At 33.8% G+C, this 21,151-nt stretch overlaps 1 protein-coding gene and 1 non-coding gene across 11 annotated transcripts in view; both read right to left on the reverse strand.

Annotated features, from left to right (window-relative positions):
* Window positions 1-21,151, reverse strand: part of ROBO1 (roundabout guidance receptor 1) — a 1,129,831-nt gene that overhangs the window by 286,766 nt on the left and 821,914 nt on the right. The window lies entirely within an intron of this gene.
* Window positions 16,868-16,969, reverse strand: LOC111556411. Its single transcript, XR_002735893.1, has one exon. It is a non-coding gene; the product is annotated as a U6 spliceosomal RNA (small nuclear RNA).

Here is a 21,151-nt window from a genome sequence, read left to right on the forward strand (position 1 = left end):
GTCTCAAGTTATTGCATTAAACATTCAGAATACTGTAGTAGGCTAAGAACATAAACTTTTAAGTTCTTGAATGGTAGATCTGATACAAGAACTTACATGATGTTCTCAATGAAAATGTTGGCTGCCAAATTTTAAAAAATGTATTTATATGCATTGGTATTTTAAAATTAAACCTTATTAAATATTTTTTAAATAGGCCCTAAAATTTTTTTCAGGGATGAGAGTTTCTATCTCTTTTATCTTTGCCTACGTGTTTTCTTTAAAAATGAGTGCATTTAGGCAAATGCTTAAGCATTCACACGTTATTCTACGATGTGTGTGTGTTTAAAAACAAAATGTTTCTAAAATGCTTTTTTATATTATCTTTAAACACCTCAAAAATAGTATTTGAGTTACAGAGTATGCTAACCAATTTCCAATATAAAATAAAAATATTAGCCCTTTCTCCAAAATAAATGTCATGGTCTGGAATGAAAACAAAAAAATTGGAAACAAATCCTTTTATATAAAGTATTAATTTTATAGGAGAATTTACAAAAAAGAAAAAGAACAGTAAACGAAATGTAACACCTTTATTCATCTCATCTGTCTCTTTCTCATTATCCACCCATGGAGACATTAACAGCCTCACTACAGAGAGAGAAATTGCTTGTTCATTTATTGTGAGAATCTTTTTCAGATAAGTGGCAATTTGCATCCTCATGAGCAATGTATGGCAATGTCTCATCTGGTCCGATGCAGTATGCAATTTTGCACACAATGTCATGCTGACCTGAAGTAACTAGGATATATTGCTTGCATAAAAAATATAATGGGTAGGGGAGATACCCACATTCATGTCTTCCAGCCCACAATTTCATTATGCCATGACAACCAAGAACACAGCAGATGCCACACCTGAAAATATTAGGAAGTTAATTAACCAATGGAATATCATCAGGGACTTACTTTCATTCAGCCAACAAAAGTAATAATGTAAAGTTCACTCAAAGACAGTGAAAGTTTTATACAACTCTTCAACATTTACAAAGAAAAAAAAATAATGGATGGGAATATGCCTTGAAGAAATTTTACTTTAAAATATAGTAAATATAAAAGAGAAGCAATGTAAAATATTAAAACTTACTACTAATTATAGATAATTTCTGGTATCCAGTAGGGATTTTTTTAATAATGCCATTTATTTTAAAATGCTCTTTCAAATTGTCAGAAAGCTTTTAAAATTATTTTTGACTAAAATCAAGAGAGAAATTTGACTACAATGGAGTAATGTATCTTTCTCTAGCAGGAATGATTTAAATCTGTGAAAAGTGAGGCCTGACAGGCATAAATTGGCTCCTGTCTTTTGATATTTAGAAGATGCATTAGCTCTCTTTTCCTGACAGAATACAGTATTCCATAGGTAGATTAGACCCCATCAAATGTCTACACTAATAACATTTGTGATTGCCCATCTTTCCATTACAGTGGCCACTTTTTCCATTGTTTTCTTTTTGTCATTTACTGCTAGGGGGAGAGAAAAATTGGTTTGATGAAATATAAGTGCCCTTTATAGTTCTCTCCAAAAAATTACAGCTTATTTTCTTATATATAGACTCTTAAGTCCATCTACATTCTAGAATCCTTGATAAATACCAGCCTAGAAAGCAATAGAACTCAAGCAATCACTTAGTCCTACTAATCCATGACCACCTGATATTCTGGCATCTTTGATGACTTTCAAAGCTATTATAAGGGTCAAATATTTTCTATGCTCAATGAAATAAATAGTTAGAATTTTATAAAAAGCCTTAAATAAGTGAGATAAAATGCATCAAACATGGTGAAGTGGAGCTATATTAAACATGCAAATAATATTTGAAATCAAAGAATTTTAAGCTCTATTTTAGGTGAAAGAATTCTTTTTTTTTAAATTTTTAATGTTTATTTTTGAGAAGGAGACAGAGCATGAGCAGAGGAGGGGCAGAGAAAGAGGGAGACACAGAATCCGAAGCAGGCTCCAGACTCTGAGCTGTCAGCACAGGGCCCAATGCCGGTTCGAACCACGAACTGTGAGATCATGACCTGAGCTGAAGTAGGACACTTAACTGACTGAGCCACCCAGGAAACCCTAGAGTGAAAGAATTCCCTTAACCACAATACTATCTTCATAGAAAATAAATTCCTTTCTGATTTTGCAAATATTAAGTGATAAGGATTTCTAAAATCTAAACTGATTTCTTTTGCTTTATCCTTTGCTGGCTTCAGGACACAAATAATAACTTTTTATGTGATAAAATTTTCATTTTGTGTTTACTTAAGAAGGCAAATAATATAAAATTTCTATCAAAGGGAAAAATATAAACTCTATCTATCTATCTATCTATCTATCTATCTATCTATCTATCTACCTATCTATAGATATATTGGTACAGACACATTTTCTCATACAGTCTCCAAACTCCAAGCTATAGAGTTTATTTTTCCTATAGTTAATTTTCTTTTAAAAAACTTCCCAGGCACAGAAAAATGTAATTATTTGGGGTGCCTGGGTGACTCAGTCGGTGAACAGTCCGACTTCAGCTCAGGTCATGATCTCACGGTTCATGAGTTTGAGCCCCGCGTTGGGCTCTATGCTGACAGCTCAGAGCCTGGAGCCTGCTTCACATTCTGTGTCTCTCTTTCTCTCTGCCCCTTCCCCGCTTGTGGTGTTTCTGTCTCTCTCTCTCTCTCTCTCTCTCTCTCAAAAATAAATAAACATTAAAAAAAACTAAAAGAAAAAAAGAAAATGTAATTATGGTCAAGTATAAAATGATTTTGAAAATTGCTCATTTATATATTCAGGGTTCAACAATTCCTCTCACCAGAAAGGGATGGGGCAAACAGAAACAGAACACATTATATACAAATAAATAAGTAAAAATCATTAATATAATGAATGTGTCACTTTATATTAACATAATCTTCATTGAAGTACATTCTTTTGAATTCTCTTTTGTAACTTCAAATCCCACACTCATCATAACGATAAATATTATGGTTTTTCAATTTAGCCAACAGAAAGTGTTAGCTACTAAACAAATACGTTCTCCAAATGTCAATTTTACTTTTGGAAGTTTTGTCCCGCAACACCCCATCCCCAACACCTGCCTTCCAGCTTAACTTCAAAGGGATATTTCATATAAAACATCTGAGAGAAGGAGAAAAATCTGACACCACACTTGTGTGAGCTTCCACTTAAAAAAAAAAGTGCAAAATAAGCAAATATATATTTCTTAAAATGAGGCAATTTAAAAAAAAAACAAAAGGTTAGAAGTCTGTCTTGCCATGACACTTGGTTATCTTAGACCATATAATAAAATAATTAAATAGGAGAGAAGAGGCTAGACTGTCTTTGTTGAAATTCGGGTTCTGTCATTTACCAATTATGTGATTTGTGGCTAAGTTAACAATCATGCTGAGGGTACTTACACCTCATCTATAACACGGAAGCAATTTTATTTACCTCAGAGGATTGTTTTATGAAATAATGGTGATCCCATATGAAGCACTCATAACAGGGCCTGACACAGAGTACTCAATAATATAAGGTGATGTGAATATAATTATATTGGTTAGAGGACTATAATTATTATTAGTGTATATATACATTATATACACACACATATATACATATATATCTCATTCCTAATGACTATAAATCTGTTCAGGAGGTTTAACTTCACTTTCTAAACATTCTCAAGTGCTGATATTATTAATTATCAATACTGAACAGAACATATAAACCATTTAATAAACTTTTATGCACTATGACATTAATGTTTTAAGTATTCCTCATAGCAAGGATATCAAGCAACTTACTACACTGAGACCAAACTTCAATTTTTCTTCTAGCTCCTAAGACTCTATCCCTGGCAAAGTTGTAACTGGGGCAAAAAACAAGCAAACAAAAGTCCCCAAACATCAATAACTCACCCTTATCCTTTCCCCAAATTTTATTTATATCCATAAGGAATTGGAGCTGGATAAATAAGCTCCCAAAGTAACTAGGAATGACATGCTCTTAGTAAATGTTGGAGCAAGTGGGAAAACGAAAACCATCCAAGAGAACTTAAGTAGTACGGCCCTGTGTGCACACATATTGACACAAACACAGACTCATGAACACGTCTTCCTGCTCACCTCTTACCAGAATCCAGCAAAACAGTGGACCATAACAATTAATAGAAGAATTTCTATTTTATGTAAATGTCATCTCTATTAGTTCACCAACTCATTCTTTCAATTAATAAACTAATATAAATGATCCCTTATCATAACAGTAACTGTATCTCAAATTTGCTTTCAAGGAAACCCAACCCCATTCTTTTCAACTGAGGAATCACTGGGGTCTTCTTTCTGTATATTTCTCTAAGTTGCTTCTGCCACATTTAAAATCAATTAAAGCATAAGGATGATGCAGGATGAACCCAAGTTTCTGTTTAAACTAAAATTATCAAAGTATGAGAGATTATGCTTTGTCACTAATTATGAATTAACCTAACTTGACGTCAATACTTCTGTCTACGGAGCCCTAAGGGGCTATTTTTACTTCCCCTGAAAATGGCTGGGTAGCCACTACACGAACCCTTTTGTTTCTGCCTTCATATGCAATACCTCTGGAATCTAAGGCAACACGGGGATATTTATACAGGGCAGGGTAGGAGGGGATGAGCGAGAGAGAAAAAGAGATCTCAAACATTCAAACTCTGTTGTTGCTAGCTAGCTCTAAACAAATTGATAGCTGAGTGAGTAATACCTGGGGCAGGACGAGTGGGAAGAACAGAGAGAGAGAACACGCACAGATGCACTCACTACAGAAAAGGTACTATATTTCACACTTAACTGTGTTTTAATACTCACATAAATCTTCAAGAGAAGTACTATTACTCATTTTTAGACGAAGAGACTGAGCCCTGGTGAATTAAGACAACTTGCCAACACTCACACACAGTAAGGGTTGGAGGCAGGATTAGGATTTGAGTATGTCTGACTGACTTCAGACCTTTCACCACCATGATAGATTGCCTTCTACAGCTAACTGCATAACTGTCAAGACTAGGTATGATTCTTGAACAAATCAACGTAAGTCTAATCAAAGTGCAAAAGTTGTATAAATGTGGAAGGGAGGCTTTTTGCTTTGTTTTGGTTCTGTTTTTTGTTTGTTCCTCTGTTTTGTTTTAGATATATATTACTTAGGTCACACTAACAAGACATGCTTATTCTTGAATCCTGAGGTCCTTCCTGCCATATTAGGTTTTCTCTGACAATCATTATGAACAGACCAGCTGTCCAACATCGCTCATAAAATAGTTCCCAATTCACACAGAATCGCTTGCCCCGAACCCCTCTCTCCTGGCTTCTTTAAAAAGCATATGTCACAGCTGCATTTCAGCTACACTCAAGTAGTGCCTCATCTGTGAGCCATCTCAATGGACAACTAACATTTTGAAGTGCACACAAAATGGGACCAATAGTGTCTTACTATTAATTAAAACCATCCTGACAGCAACGGACTTGGCCTTTATGATCAGCTTCTCTCCATGTTTGCTGAGTTGAGTCAACACATCTGCACCTGTAGGCTGGCTCAAGATGAATCAAATGTGAAAACTGAAGTGATCCTTGAAAAACAGGAGGGTTGAACTTCTTTTTCCTAAGATAAGCAATTCTCCTGCACCAAATGTGTATGTGCACATTCAGTCCAATACTTGGAACATCACTATTATTGCTAACAAAGGAACGTTAGACATTCTCATATCTTAAAGCAGCTGTTCTCAAATGATCTGGTGTCAGGAGCCTTTTGTACACTTAAAAATTATTGAGGACCCCAAAGTGTTGTTATTTATGGGAATTTCATCCATTGATGCATTTATGTTAGAAACTCAAATGGAGAAAAATTTTAAATACTTACTAACTTACTTGAAAATAAAGATAACCTTGTTAAATGTAAACATAAATAACATTTCCAAGAAAACTATATTCTCCCAGACAAATACAGTGAAGAGAACAGCACTGTTTTACATTTTTACAGGTTTTTTTAAATGTCTAGTTTAATGAGTAAACAGCTGGATTCTTCTATCTGTTTCTGCATGCGGTCTGTTGCAATACATTATTTTGTTGAAACACATGAAGAAAATTAAGCCTCACAAAGACATCAAGGTAGAAAGGGATCTTAATACCCTTTTCAAACAATTGTGGCTGTTCTGCTTTCATACTGCACCACGAGTCAACGTGGAGTGGTTCCCTTAAGTGTTAGTGGCAATGTAGAATCTGAAGATACACCAAGGAACTTTTTATAATCTATTAAATTAAAATACATTGTTTTGTCTTGACCTTTGAATGAATCTTTTACTATGCATGATTTTGACATCGGGGACTCCCTAAGCAGATCTCTGGACCAAACTTTGAGAATCAGCTATGAAAAAAACAAAACAAAACTCTGAAGAAAGTATGAATGAATGGATTTAGCACAGGGACAAAGAAAGATGTAGCAACTGTACAAAGAACCTTATAAAAAGATTCAAGACTTTAGTTACTCCATAGCAGTAGATTTGTACAGATTAAAAAAGAGGCCCTCCTGAGGACCCAGCCTTACAAACTCGGCTTAGAGAGTAGTAGGGAGTCCACTGGAGAGCCTCTATTGCTCCCCAGGCCAGACTGATCTTTCACTGTAAACAAACTACATAACCATAGGTGGTGGTCCTAGTCACATTTACATACAAGGGACAGCAATTCACACAGAGTAGGAAAAAAAGAGAAGAAAACAAATCTGCACTTGTGAAGAACAGTCTGATAAAATTCATGTTATTCTCTTTTATTCCTTCATTTCTGCAGTCTGTTCTTGACAAGTTTGATAGTTAAAAGTCCATGACTGGTAGAAAATAATATCAGGTCTCAGCTCAGGGCTTTTATTTTATGACCTGGGTATGAGGGTGGGTGGGTGGGAAGTAGGTAATAGAAAATATTGAAAAAGAAAGAAGCCTAATTTTTAAACTGTAATAGTAAGAGCTTTTTTTTTTTAAAAGAAAGCAATTCCTGTCACTTAAATACAATAAAAATTAAAATTTCTAAGCATTTTGACTTTGTTTCATAAAAAAAGATGCATACAAAAGTGACTTTATGAATTTATGTGACTTCAATGAGAATGTAGTGAGGATAAAATGGAACAAGAGATTCTAAAATAGCAAATTTTATTTTAAAAACTGAAATAATTTAAAACATTTTTCTTAAAATTTTGAGACCACTAACTTTAGCTAGTTTGCATTAACGAAAGAGTACAGCAGTGAAGATATTTGTAACTTAATGAATATTCAGTAAAAATTAATTTCTATCATTGCTCTTTATCATGCCATGCTGCAAAAAAATAATAATGATAAATAAATTATCATGCCATGCTGCAACCATTAATCAAATTCAGAATGGTCCCGTATTCAATTTATGTGTATGTAGTTCTAATGAAAATTTGACTTTTACCAACATAACTTACCATCAAAAAAACTAGCTATTTCCTACTATATCTGGTGATCAGAGGGTTCAGTTCTGAAAGTAAGGTAATTGCTAAACATCAGTGTCATCAGAGACTTGTGCTGTGTGGTAAATATGCAATTTTGCAAAACACAGAGCTTGTAAGTGATGACTACATATATAATGGAGTTTACCAATAATTCTGAGTTGCCATTTAAAATGAATATATTAAATGCTGGTCATGAGTAGAAAAACTACTCTATTTGGTACTAATTGTGGTTCTTTTTTTCTTGACCGCTGTCTGAGCTCATTAGAATCACATGCTGTGCAAATCTCTCCCCTTCGGAAAGTCAGACATTATTGCCTCCCTTATGCCATTAGTTAACCTTAAGCTTCACTGTACCAAGGGGCTAGGGGCACTCAAAGTGCCTACTGCTGCAATGTGAGGACAGTTTCTCTTTCACAGATGAAAAGCACGCACGAGCTGTACTGAACATTAAAGTACACTCTAGAGCTTGCTAAAATCCTTCCAACAGACTTTTTTGGTCAGCCCTTCAACATAGATACAATAAAAATGTAAGATACATTCCATACCCTACTCTAAAAAGCAATCTTAGAATTTTACTAAAAATGAGTGCTAAAACCCAAAAATATAAACATGAAGCTTAAAACAATTTAAAGATTTATTTTAATTACAAAAACGTTTTAAATTACAGGGATATAGGTGGTAATGCAGAAAGATCTATGCTTCTCCTCATAATGGTGACTTACGGTAACTCTGCCATTTCAGGACAGGAAACATGTTTAGCATGAGTATCTCTACCTACAGTTTACTAATGCCCTGTGAAGTTAATTTCTAGTTAGCCCATATATACTAGAACTATAGATGACATTCTTCATTAAACAAACAAAAAACTACATTCACATTAACTTTGAAATTGCTCAAAAAATCAAACTGAAAATTATCATATATATAAAATACAATCATTTTCCTGTTCACACAAAGGATTGAGTTGTAAGTTTCATGCTGTTTAGAAGTATCTATTTACTTGGTTCACAAAGCAAAATGTAGCCAATGTAAGTTCCACGCTATTAAAAAGAGGAGAGTTTTGCCCAAGAGTAGCCAACACAAAAGTTATTCCTCTAGGAGGTAAGAGGTACATATATTAAACCCAATGAAGTGTCTTAAGACTAACAGACATCTCTTCTCTAATTACATGTTCACCAAGAAAACTCATAGTTTGACTTCCTGGCAGCAAAAAATTTATTTGTTGTTGTCAATATTCTGGTCTACTAATAAATTCAATAAGTCCTCAAACTGAACATTAATAAATTGCTATTCTTATTTCTTTTTTTTTCCTGAAAGAAGGTATTCATTTGGTATTTTCATCAATGATCTTCCAAGGATAAAAGAGCAATTCCAAGAGAAAAACCTAGTCATGTTCTTAGACCATCAGTGAATTTTGGTAAATAGCTACTTAATGTTAATATCAGGCATTATGCAATTAAAATAATTTTTACAGTAGTTTTAATAGCTATCAATAATCATTGCTGCTTAATCATTAGGTATACTATACTTTCAACTATAAAAGCTGATGATACCACAATAAAATAAGATTACATGACCCTGAGACTCTCCAAAATTTAAGTAAAGTTAGACATCCACAGTATTGTTTCATAAAGACATGAGGAAGAGAAAATACGAGTATCTAAATACTCCTGAGCCTTACTATTATATTACTTAATATTAAAGGACTTTTTTTATTTTGAATGAGAGAACAAATGAGGAATAGTACTTTGCACATAAAAGTAAATGATCTTTAATGTATTAGACAGTCAATGGTGTGTTTATGTTTACAAAGGATTGTTCATAGTCCTATAAAATAAAGTCTTCATTAAATTGAAATTTCAAGTCATTTTATATATTTCAAAAATGTCACATATTTACAGTGTATATGCATTATACATGAAAATGTCTGTGTGTGTGTGTGTGTGTGTGTGTGTGTGTGTGTGTGTGTGTTAAGCTTTCTTTTTACTCCTCAGTAAAGGATCACTTCAAATCAGACCTACATTCACCTAAGGAATGGCACTTTTGTAGCATTTATCCCAAGGAAGCAGGAGAAAGTTTCGCTCTTTCCAATCCCACCAATACCAAAGCCTATTCAACTCCTAGAAGAGATCAATGAGAATAGGAAATGCCATTACCTAATTCATAAGATAGCTGATAAGAGTCAAACATTAAGGAAATCTTGAAGAAAACTCCAGTGTGAAAGAAGAGGATTAGGACACACAGAAATGGGGAGAAGAGAGAAATGACAGGTGGGAGGAAATACTGGTAGTTTCCATAAGTGCCCCTCCCAAGTCAACCAAGCAAATGTTTTTACAATGGTTTGGTCACATGCTATGGCAAACATTCTAGGTATTCCTGTGGGTAATTTCTTCATTACAGTTGAGACCGTATTTTGAAAGGTGTCAACTAACTGAAACAGGCTGAAGGCAACATTTACAAAGTATTTTATAGAGCAGAAGTTCTCCATGTGCGGTCTCTGAACCAGCTTCATCAGCAACACCTGGGAACTTGTCAAGAATGCAAATTCTCAGGCCCAACCCCAGACCTACTAAATCAGAGTATCTGCTAACCCAGCAAGCCAGGTTTGAACAAGCCATCCAGACGATCTGATGCACGCTCAAGTTTGAGAACTGCTGTTCTACACTTAAATCACACCCCAGGGAGAAAGTTAGGTCAGAGATCAATCAGCTTGTCAGTGCACTAAATAATCCCAACCATTGCAAAAGCATGTAAATAAAAGAAGTTTACCATCAGAAAACACAGAACTACAGACATGAAAGAACTTAAAGGAAATAATGGATAAGTAAACCCATACTTGGAGACGTTCTGAAATCCAGTGTCTGGGAAATAACTATTGATTTTATGTCTGTAGTTTTGAAGTCTACTTTTATGGAGCACAGTTACATATATTTTTATTAAATTGATATATAAGAGCACAAGACACAAAATTCACTAACCTGAAAATTGAGTGATTAAAGAGTATTCACTTTTGATAAATAAGAATTGAATGTATGTGCTGAACCCTCCTATCATATTTCATTCAGTTATTTTGTGAACACTCTTACCTCCTCTACAGATAGAGACTGTATTAGTGATACTGACTGTGCAATACTTGGACACAGAGATTAAACTAATGCCCAGTGTGCTACTGGAAACTTCTGATCCTGATCTTACTAAAATGAGTACGAGAGTCATGCACCAGTAACCCGACCTTTAACCTGAGCTTGCCTTTGGGGAATTTTGAGACAGACTAAATCAATTGATATGGCCATTACAATTGAAGGCCCTGTCAAATTTTTTACAGTATCTGAAAGGGGTAATTGGAATCTGAAATGGACTGTAAGCAACACGGAACTACAGTTCTCAATATGCCAGGAATCCAACACACTTGATTTCTTCTTCACGCTCAGTAACAGGAAGGAAACAAAAATGTTATACAATAATTTCTGAACAGATACTGATTCGACTATTATGATTCCAATATATGTCCAATAATTCTTTCAATAATATAAGAAATGATAGGAGGTAAATAACTTTTTAAAAAATGACTTTTCACAAATATCTCTTGATGGCATGAATTTAACATTTTTCCCTGAACACTTCATAATTTTGGAGGATATGAAACACTGGGAAGAGAGTTCTCTTACCTAGTTCAAAGGAAAAATATTTTACAGGAGAACCTAGTTAAAGATACTCTTTATTTTACATTTAAAAAAAAAACACAACTGAATTAAATTGAAGCTTAAATTTTTCAATTTCAAAAATTAAAATATATAGCTTGTTTGTTTTCACTTATGCCTGACCCACAGGGTACCTTTTGTACTGGCCAGAAAGCCAGAATGCTCCTTAACATCGATGTGTGTTTTGAATTATACTAATAAGCAACATATCAGCTGCGAGGTGAGACTACATTGAAAAAGACTGCTTCAGCTTACGGAAAATACCAGCTGTCTCCACTCTGTGAAGATGGATTACCACCTGTCCTGTTATCTTCCATACACAATACAAGGCACGTTGGCCATTTTAACCAGGATAACTGTACCCATATGTTCTTTAATTCTGGTCTGCATGCTGCCTACCATTAAATATTCGTAATGGATCATGGTAAATAGGAGATTAGCATGGAAGACAGGGTGTTTAAGCAGAATCTAAGCCTCTGTTTTATTAAACCTCCTCCTTGTTCTTGAGACCTGTACAACTGAAAATATTTTTGATAATATCATCAATTTTAGCTAAATAGTAAAGCACCCAAGTGTAAACAGAAAGCAGTGAGTTTTTTTTTTTTCATAAGGCTTAGGCAGTTGTGAGGCTACATGCCACAATAAATTAAAACATAGGTTTCGATTAAAAAAAAACCAACACTTTAACCTTTAAAATGATCACGTACATAATTTGCTATAAAAAATTTTGCTAGAAATCCCCTCCTTTTCTCATCACTTACAAAAATGTTACATGATTGAATGTATTTGACAGAAAATAGTATATGAAAAGAAGCAGAGTTTTAACATACTATAGTTGAAAAAAGTTACCTTTATTTGAAAAATAAAATGTATATTTTGAATGATATCAGTTACTTCACAAAGTCTTTAGCCAAAAAATGGAGACAGATAAATATGCACTTCTACTATAGAATAAACTGGAATAAAAAACATGCTCCATTATCAAATGTATTTATTTATCTGGTTAGCTTAATATGTAACCAGTAGTATATGAAAGACAATGATCAGATAGATACTGAGTTCTTTTTTAGTGAGTACAGGGCTAACTTCAGCTATATAGAAATCACACACAAAGTTGTGGCCCTTTATGTTTGCATTATATGCTGTAGCCAACTGAGCAAAGGGCCAAACAGGTCAACTAGCAGCTGTTTTATATAGTGATCAATACTTAGGACCTTAGGTCAGTATGATTTGATACTAAATATTAACGAATATTGTAAAACAATGCAAAAAATAGTTTATAAAAAGAGTACAAAGTGCACCATTGCTTCATTTTAGATTAACTATAAAGATAAAATAATCCCAAGTATAATCCCTCCATTGTAAATAGTCATAAAATTCAGCACTGTTGAAGGAAATAATAGATTGATGTTTGCAGGTGTATTTGGTCTTACATTGTTGGGTTCTGACTTATATTAGTCAAACATTTTATTTCCTTCAACTTGTGAAATGTTAGAATTCCTAATTAAACTTTGAAAACTTTGAAATAAAAAGAATAGGGACAAGCAAATAGAGATTAAAGAGCACGTCACAGAAGCTTTCTTGATTTACAAAATATTTCTTAAAGGAAAGCAGAAAGCTATTGTAATGGTTAAAGACAGAGCCCTTTTATGTGTGCAGATGGGAAGTACTCCCAGAGAGGGTCATATTTCCTTAGGCTAAAGACCAAGAAAACTTAACTGCCCCAGGCCTGGAGTTCAGTGGCAAGAACAATTCATTCATTGAGAACTAAGATTCAGTAATCAAAGTATGAGGACAAGGGTGTGATTTTCATCTCATATAAGGACAAGTGACTACCAATTCAAAGGAAACAAATGGCAGTAAGAAAATGAAATCTCCCATATGGCTAGGATTTTTAAATCGGTGGTCCCTTATTTATTCACTTTTAAATTTCATTTTGTAGGCATCCAAATTGGACAGGAGGAGGCCAAACTTTCACTCTTCACAGATGACATGATACTCTATATGGAAAACCCAAAAGATTCTACCAAAAACTGCTACAACTGATCCATGCATTCAGCAAAGTGGCAGGATATAAAATCCATGCACAGAAATAGGTTGCATTCCTATATACCAATAATGAAGCAACAGAAAATCAAGGAATCGATCCCATTTACAATTGCCCCCAAAACCATAAAATACCTAGGAATAAATCTAACCAAAGAAGTGAAAAACCTATACATTGAAAACTATAGAAAGCTTATAAAAGAAATTGAAGAAGACACAAAAAAATGGAAAAAGATTCCATGCTCCTGGAAAGGAAGAACAAATATTATTAAAATGTCAATATTACTCAAAGCAATCTACATATTCAATACAATCCCTATCACAATAACAGCAGTATTCTTCACAGAGCTAGAATAAACAATCCTAATATTTATATGGAACCAGAAAAGTCCCCAAATAGCCAAAGCAATCTTGAAAAAGAAAACCAAAGCAGGAGGCATCACCACCCCGGACTGCAAGCTATATTACAAAGTTGTAATAATCAAGACAGTGTAGTACTGGCACAAAAGAAGTACTTTTTTTTTTTCTTGGAAAAAAGAAATGGACCCAGAAACATATGGCCAACTAATCTTTGACAAAGCAGGAAAGAATATCCAATGGAATAAAGACAGTCTCTTCAGCAAGTGGTGCTGGGAAAACTGGACAACGACAGGCATAAAAATGAACCTGGACCACTTTCTTACCCCATACACAAAAATAAACTCAAAATGGATGAAAGACCTAAATGTAAGACAGGAAGCCATCAACATCTTTGAGGAGAAAGCAGGCAAAAACCTCTTTGACCTTAGTAACAGCAACTTCTTACTCAACACATCTCCAGAGGCAAGGGAAACAAAAGCAAAAATGAACTATTGGGACCTCATCAAAATAAAAAGCTTCTGCACAGCAAAGGAAACAATCAGCAAAACTAAAAGGCAACCAACGGAATGGGAAAAGATATTTGCGAATGACATATCAGATAAAGGGTTAGTATCCAAAATCTATAAAGCACTTACCAAACTCAACACCGAAAAAACGAATAATCCAGTGAAAAAATGGGCAAAAGACATGAATGGGCACCTCTCCAAAGACATCAAAATGGCCAACCAACACAAGAAAAAATGCTCAATATAACTCATCATCAGGGAAATACAAATCAAAACCACAATGAGATACCACCTCACACCTGTCAGAATGGCTAACATTAACAACTCAGGCAACAATAGATGTTGGCAAGGATGCAGAGATAGAGGATCTCTTTTGCACTGCTGGTGGGAATGCAAACTGGTACAGCCACTCTGGAAAACAGTATGGAGGTTCCTCAAAAAACTAAAAATAGAACTCCCCTACAACCCAGCAATTGCACTACTAGGTATTTATCCAAGGAATATAGGTATGCTGTTTTGAAGGACTCATGCACCCCAATGTTTATACCAGCAGTGTCGACAATAGCTAAAGTATGGAAAGAGCTCAAATGTCCATCGATGGATGAATGGATAAAGAAAATATGGTGTGTGTGTGTGTGTGTGTGTGTGTGTGTGTGTGTCCAATGGAGTATTACTCAGCAATCAAAAAGAATGAAATCTTGCCATTTGCAACTACATGGATGGAACTGGAGGGTATTATGCTGAGTGAAATTAGTCAGAGAAAGACAAAAATAATATGACTTCACTCATATGAGGACTTTAAGAGAAAAAACAGATGAACATAAGGGAAGGGAAATAAAAATAATATAAAAACAGGGAGGGGGACAAAACAGAAGAGACTCTTAAATATGGAGAACAAACACAGGGTTACTGGAGGGGTAGTGGAGGGGGATGGGCTAAATGGGTAAGGGGCATTAAGGAATCTACTCCTGAAATCTTTGTTGCACTACATGCTAACTAACTTGGATGTAAATTTTAAAAAATAAGTTAAATAAAAATTAAAATTAAAAAAATTCATTTTGTATGAATCACTGGCTATATAAATAGGTGAGAAACATACACTGTGCTCCATAATTTCCAAAAATAGTTTCATATTATATTTTAAAAATCTCTTTAAAAATCACAAAGAATTAAACTACTTGCTTTGATCAAAAATTGAAAAACTGATGTTAAGTATAGAAATTTACCAAATATTTAATATCAACATTCACAATACAAGAAAATGTATGCAAATTTAAAGGTAACAGTTACAATATTTTTTCAAATAATATTTCACTCAGTGCATACAATAAGTTTTGCTGAGAAGTTTAATGTTAGAAGGGACTTAAGAGCCAGATGGGAAAGCTGTGTATATTTAATATACATATCTATCCCATGTCCATTTGACATGCTATTTAGACTCCAATAGCCCTCATCCTATATAACTGTTTCTTTGACACTACTACAAACTCAGTGAATGATGAGAAGAATCAATAATATGAATCAATGTCTTTATTATAACTTATTTGGTTTTGTAACACTAACCTTGGAAAAAGGTGTTCTGGCATAAAATATGCATTTAATTTTACCTATTTAAACTTAACTAAAACCTTAGGTAATAACAGAGAAAGTGCATTTTAAAGATAAAATATGTGGTTGAAAATGGCAATTTTTATGAAAAATGACAAATTAATCATTTGTTTTACACAAAAGTCCTTTCTCTTAAAGGATCAGCACAGAAAACCTTCAAATAAGCCTGTTCCCTTTTTTCAAAATTTTTATTGGATGTTTGGTTGAAACAAGAGAAACAAAACAGAGACAAACTGGAAAGACAGAAGGGGTACAGAAAATAGTGGTCCCACCATCACACACGGTTTGATAAAAAAATGAAAGACTATGATCTCTTCTAACAAGTTGAAAATTAGCCTTTACACTTCGGGCTCCTGAAAACACAATGCTCAAAAATATAGAATTGACAGTGGGTTAACTTCAGATTTGTTCAAAATTATAAAGGTACCAAATAAAAAGAAACACACAGAATTTTCTAAAGGATTTTCACAATTCATAAAAATATTTCAAATTTGTGGACATAAAGAGAAAAAAATAGCATTGGTGTTTCTGATTGGATTTTAACCCACTTCTATCAAAAATTTCTATATTCAATTTCTATTTAAAATTAATTTCATAATCCTCTATGGTTATTTCTAAACAAAATCACAATGAAAAATATAGATCAGATTAGCATTGTTTTTATCTGGTATAACATATTTCCAATATTTCTACACACTGATTACAGTTCTCTCCCATATCTTTATATACTTTATTTATGAGAGATTTTTTTAAAGTATTTTTCTATAGTATAACCCTTATTGAGATACAAGGCTTAATTACAAAAGCAAAATTTATATTATATCCAAAATATGCCCTTAACTATTTTTCTATGGGAAAATTTTAATTTATATAAAAAAAATCAAATAGGACTACATTCAGATCACTTTTTCCAAAATGCTGTTTTCTAAATGAAAAACTTTGGAATTGATCTATAAATAATATTGTTTACCTAATCTTCCTCTCTCTCTCTATCGTTTTTGTTTTTTTTTTTTTTTTTGGAGGAGGCGGTGGAATTAGGGATGGGTCCTTGAGGACCTTGAGGAGGTAAATCACTTCACTTACAGAGCCTGTTTCCCCATCCACAGATATTAGGATAAAATATGGACTGCTTCACAAATTTGTGTATCATCCTTACATACAGGACAAGCTAATGTCTGTATTGTTCCAATTTTAGTATAGTGCTACCAAAGAGAGCACTTTCTAATCTCTTTAAGTATCTGTCTTATAACACTTGTGACTATGAATGGAGTACGATACTATAATAACTGGGGCTACAATTTCCAAGCTTCATAAATAATGTAGTTTCCAGGAGTTACTGTCTAGCTTATTCAGAGCCTGAATAGACATTACTTGTTGGGTTCAGGTATTCTCTCATTGGAAGAAAGAAAAAGAAAAGAGACAGATGTACAAATAAGAGTTTATTTATACCCATCTTCTTTGAACTAGTCAGAACAAGAAATCCTCCACTGAGAACTTTACTATATACCTCAAGTAGAATGACTTCAGCATTAGCAGACCAGCTAAAAAATCTAAAATTGAAAACGTTCACCTTGAGTTCTAAGGCTGCATCATAAAATTTTCATATCTTAATCAATGATGATAGTACCAATAGAGCTAGAATTTCTCTTATACATGGCTATAAAAGTAAATCTGAAATATTCTGTACCAATAAGATATTACCTCTTAGAAAAACAATAAGTATTTCTAAAGTAAGCAAAGATTAAGCTAAATTACACAAATTTATGCTACTTATTTTGCCTTGGTGCCATATCAATATAAGTATAGTTTGTTGAAGGTGGTAAATTAAGTTGTTTTATATCTAGAAATATGATTAACTTTATAAAATCTGAATTTCCATCATCATTCTTCAGCCATAATAAAGAGAAAAAAAAGCATATTTAAGACTGTTAAAACTCCAGTCTGAAGAAGTCCTTAGTCATCTTGAACCTTTAAACAGGCCTTTGGCATAAACTCAGATCATATCCCAGTAAGATAATTTCTCTGGGGACATATCGTTCACTCAGCTTTGAAGGATTCCACTTAGACAGATTCATCTGGCCTATTAACAATTCTAATTCAAAGAATCCAAAGAAGAAAGCAAGCAAAAAGGAAATAACTGTTTTTTTTTCTCAACCCCAACTCTCAGCTTCCATTCAAAAAATATCTTCCTTCTTTTTATTCTTCCCTATGTGAGTTCTTATTCATGTTGTTGAAGATCAGAGCTACTACACAACAGAGCCTAAATTGTTCTGTGATTGTTATATTTTTTTAGGTACACACCACAGGTCTATGCCAGCAGCCCCATGGGCATTCAACACACATTAACTGATGGTAATACTTGATAATAAGTTAAATATTAAGAATTCATGTTGTGAGCACCAAAGTCTGTTGGTAGGAGATTCTGAATCAACTCTGAAAAGAACACATATATATGGTAAACCGTCTATGGAAAAATTGTAAAACAATTCTAATTTATTCCTTCTTCTACGATATAAGGTTAAATTATGTTAATGACATTTACATCTATAAATGGAAAAGAAATCAGTGAAAACCCCATTTTGCAAAGAGAAATAGGTAAATATTTTGGAATGCCTATGGTCCATAAAAGAGTCAGAGTATTAAAAGTGATGAGAGAAATGTGTGAAAACCAATGATGGAAGAATGGCTTGGGAAAGTTATTAACTAGAAAAAGTTCTAGCATGGAAAATACAGTAACTTGCTGGTTATTAAACATGGTTCAATTGAGAGAACTAAAAATAGCTATAAATTTTAGAGAACCATTTGAGGCTTTTAACACTTGAAGATAAACCATTATCCCTTATTTGGCAATTTGTGTGTTTTGTTTCATGTAAATGGGCAGCAATCTTTCTTTACTCAGTGTCTGCTTACTCTTCAGGGTATAAAAAAATCACCAGGTAGGGCAGCCAAAAGAAATAAAGCATCAGCTCAATTAGATCCTGGCTTTCCTTCTTGAACTTTACAAGTTCAGACTGTTGACTGTTCATTTGTCTTCTCAGCTGCCTTGTAAGGAGCCAGAAAATATACCTATGAAGTTGAGGACAATGTACCTATATATACAACCTTCATACTTTCAGGAAACCTCATGCAGAAAAGAAATCTCATGGACCCTGAGCCTATCCACCATAAAACACTCAGATATGAAAACAGAAAGTACCTGGCAATTGTCCTAATTTGGTGTATGTCTAATTCTCCACCACGATGTTTCTGTAACCAATTTACTGATCATTTTTTATGCTTCTTTCTGGAGCAGAGGAACATTACAACATTGACATGATCTTTCATATACTTACAAACACTTTACCAATTTTAGTGAAAAAGTCAATGATACATTGACAACATGTTATCTCTGCAACTATCAAATCAAAGTAAATTAGGACTACTCCCTCTGATACAAAGTTTATGTCATTCAATACTATCAATCTGTGTTTGATTTTCTCAAGGCTTATTGTATCCGACCCTCAGGAGATCATGGTCACCTGAGCTTCAAGCAGCCCCAAGTGCGTCCTCAGAAGTGATGCTTCCAGAGATCCTCTGAGCAGGGGAATTCACACATTTTCTAGGTCAGATAATCCAAGACCAGACTGAAATACTGGGACTTTCACATCACTGAAGCTTATTAGCCAGAGATGAGTAACTCCCAGTTTTTAAGTTGAAGAATTACATGCTGAATCTGATAACATAAAACAACAAGATTAAGTATAAATTAAGTAGAATCAAAGTAAATGACCCTAACAGAAAGCTGAACACATCACAAGAAGGGTCTCATCAATACAAGAGAAAGGGAAGCAGTATGTGTTCACAATGCAAGCCAACTGAAGCTTTACTGCTTCCCAGCTATTTACTTAGTGGATTGTCTAGTCAATATCCAGGCTTTAAAAGATTACCTATGTCATGTCAGAAGATCCCACATATTGATCTCTCCTGGACATACTAGTCATGTTCTTTTAAGGGGTCATATTAGGAATGGTTTCTTGACTCAAAGTCACTTTATCCGTTTTTTTTTTTCAAGTTTGTATTTAAATTCCAGTTAGTCAACATACAGTGTAATATTAGTTTCAGGTGTAGAAGTCAGTGCTTCATCACATGCAACACCCAGTGCTCATCACAAGTGCCCTTCTTAATACCCATCACTCATTTAGCCCATCCCCCCCCCCCTCCAGCAACACTCAGTTTGTTCCCTGTATTTAAGAGTCTCTTATGGTTTGCCTCACTCTCTGTTTTTATCTTATTGTTTCCTTCCCTTCCCCTATGTTCATCTGTTTTGTTTCTTTAATTACACAGGAGTGACAGAAATCACTTAATGTATCACAACAAATTGAGGAAGATATAGGTTAAGTTTCTTAAGCCTTCTTAAAAAAATAATAAAGACAGAAAGAACACTGATCAACCATCAATTTACCTCCTTTTAGCCCATCTCAAGTTTTAATTGGGAAGCATATTTTTAAGTATACTAATTTAATGATAGCTCGGTTTGTCAATAATGTATAAATATCAAAGCCATAGCTTAATCCTAAATGCAAAATGTACAGATATTGAACCACTGACTGCAGCTGAAGAAAAATGTATGATTTTCATGTGTGAAAAGGATTTGCATGTACAACATTAACATTTTACTGGTTCTTGTCTGTAACTACAGATTAGGAAAACAGATAGAAAAATACAAACTGAAAATTGTACATTTTAGTACCTACTGCCACATTAACAGTTATTTTACCAAAGGAAGTAAATGTATATTATGCTTTGGTCTTATTTTGTGGGAAGGTAATTGTCTCAAATATAAAATGAATTTGTCTTAAGTTTCACATCAGTGTGAGAAGAAATATAGCATAAGGATCACGAGCATGATGGTTATTTAAAACACCTGGGCCTTGATTTCATCTAAAAAGTAAGGGTAATAACAATACGTACTTCACTGAGTTTTTGTGAGGACTAAGTAAATTAATAAATATAAACAGTGTTTGGCACAGAGCACACACTCACAAGTAGTGGTTATTATTACAGTTAACACGGCCTTCCACCTCAACTTCTTCAAATTAAAAAAAAAAATAACATCGTAGCTTATATTCTATAAGAAGGTTTTAATAAGAGCCAATTTATCCCACTAAGTTAAATATAAAACAGAAATAAGTTATGTTTGCTTGAATATTAAAATTCAATATTCTTCTTCCTTTGGGTCTGTTCAGAATTTCAGCGGCGATATTCCACACACATAAACACAATTTCCATTGCTAAGTACTCTCTCTATGGTGCTTAAAAAGCTTCCAAACAGCCAGGAATGTACTTAAGCCGTTTGATTAGCCCCTTATGTCAGATAAATGAATAGTTTTTGTAAACATTAAGTGAAATACGAGTCATTT

This window comes from Felis catus, chromosome C2 (assembly GCF_018350175.1).
Source record: "Felis catus isolate Fca126 chromosome C2, F.catus_Fca126_mat1.0, whole genome shotgun sequence".
Classification (NCBI taxonomy): domain Eukaryota; kingdom Metazoa; phylum Chordata; class Mammalia; order Carnivora; family Felidae; genus Felis; species Felis catus.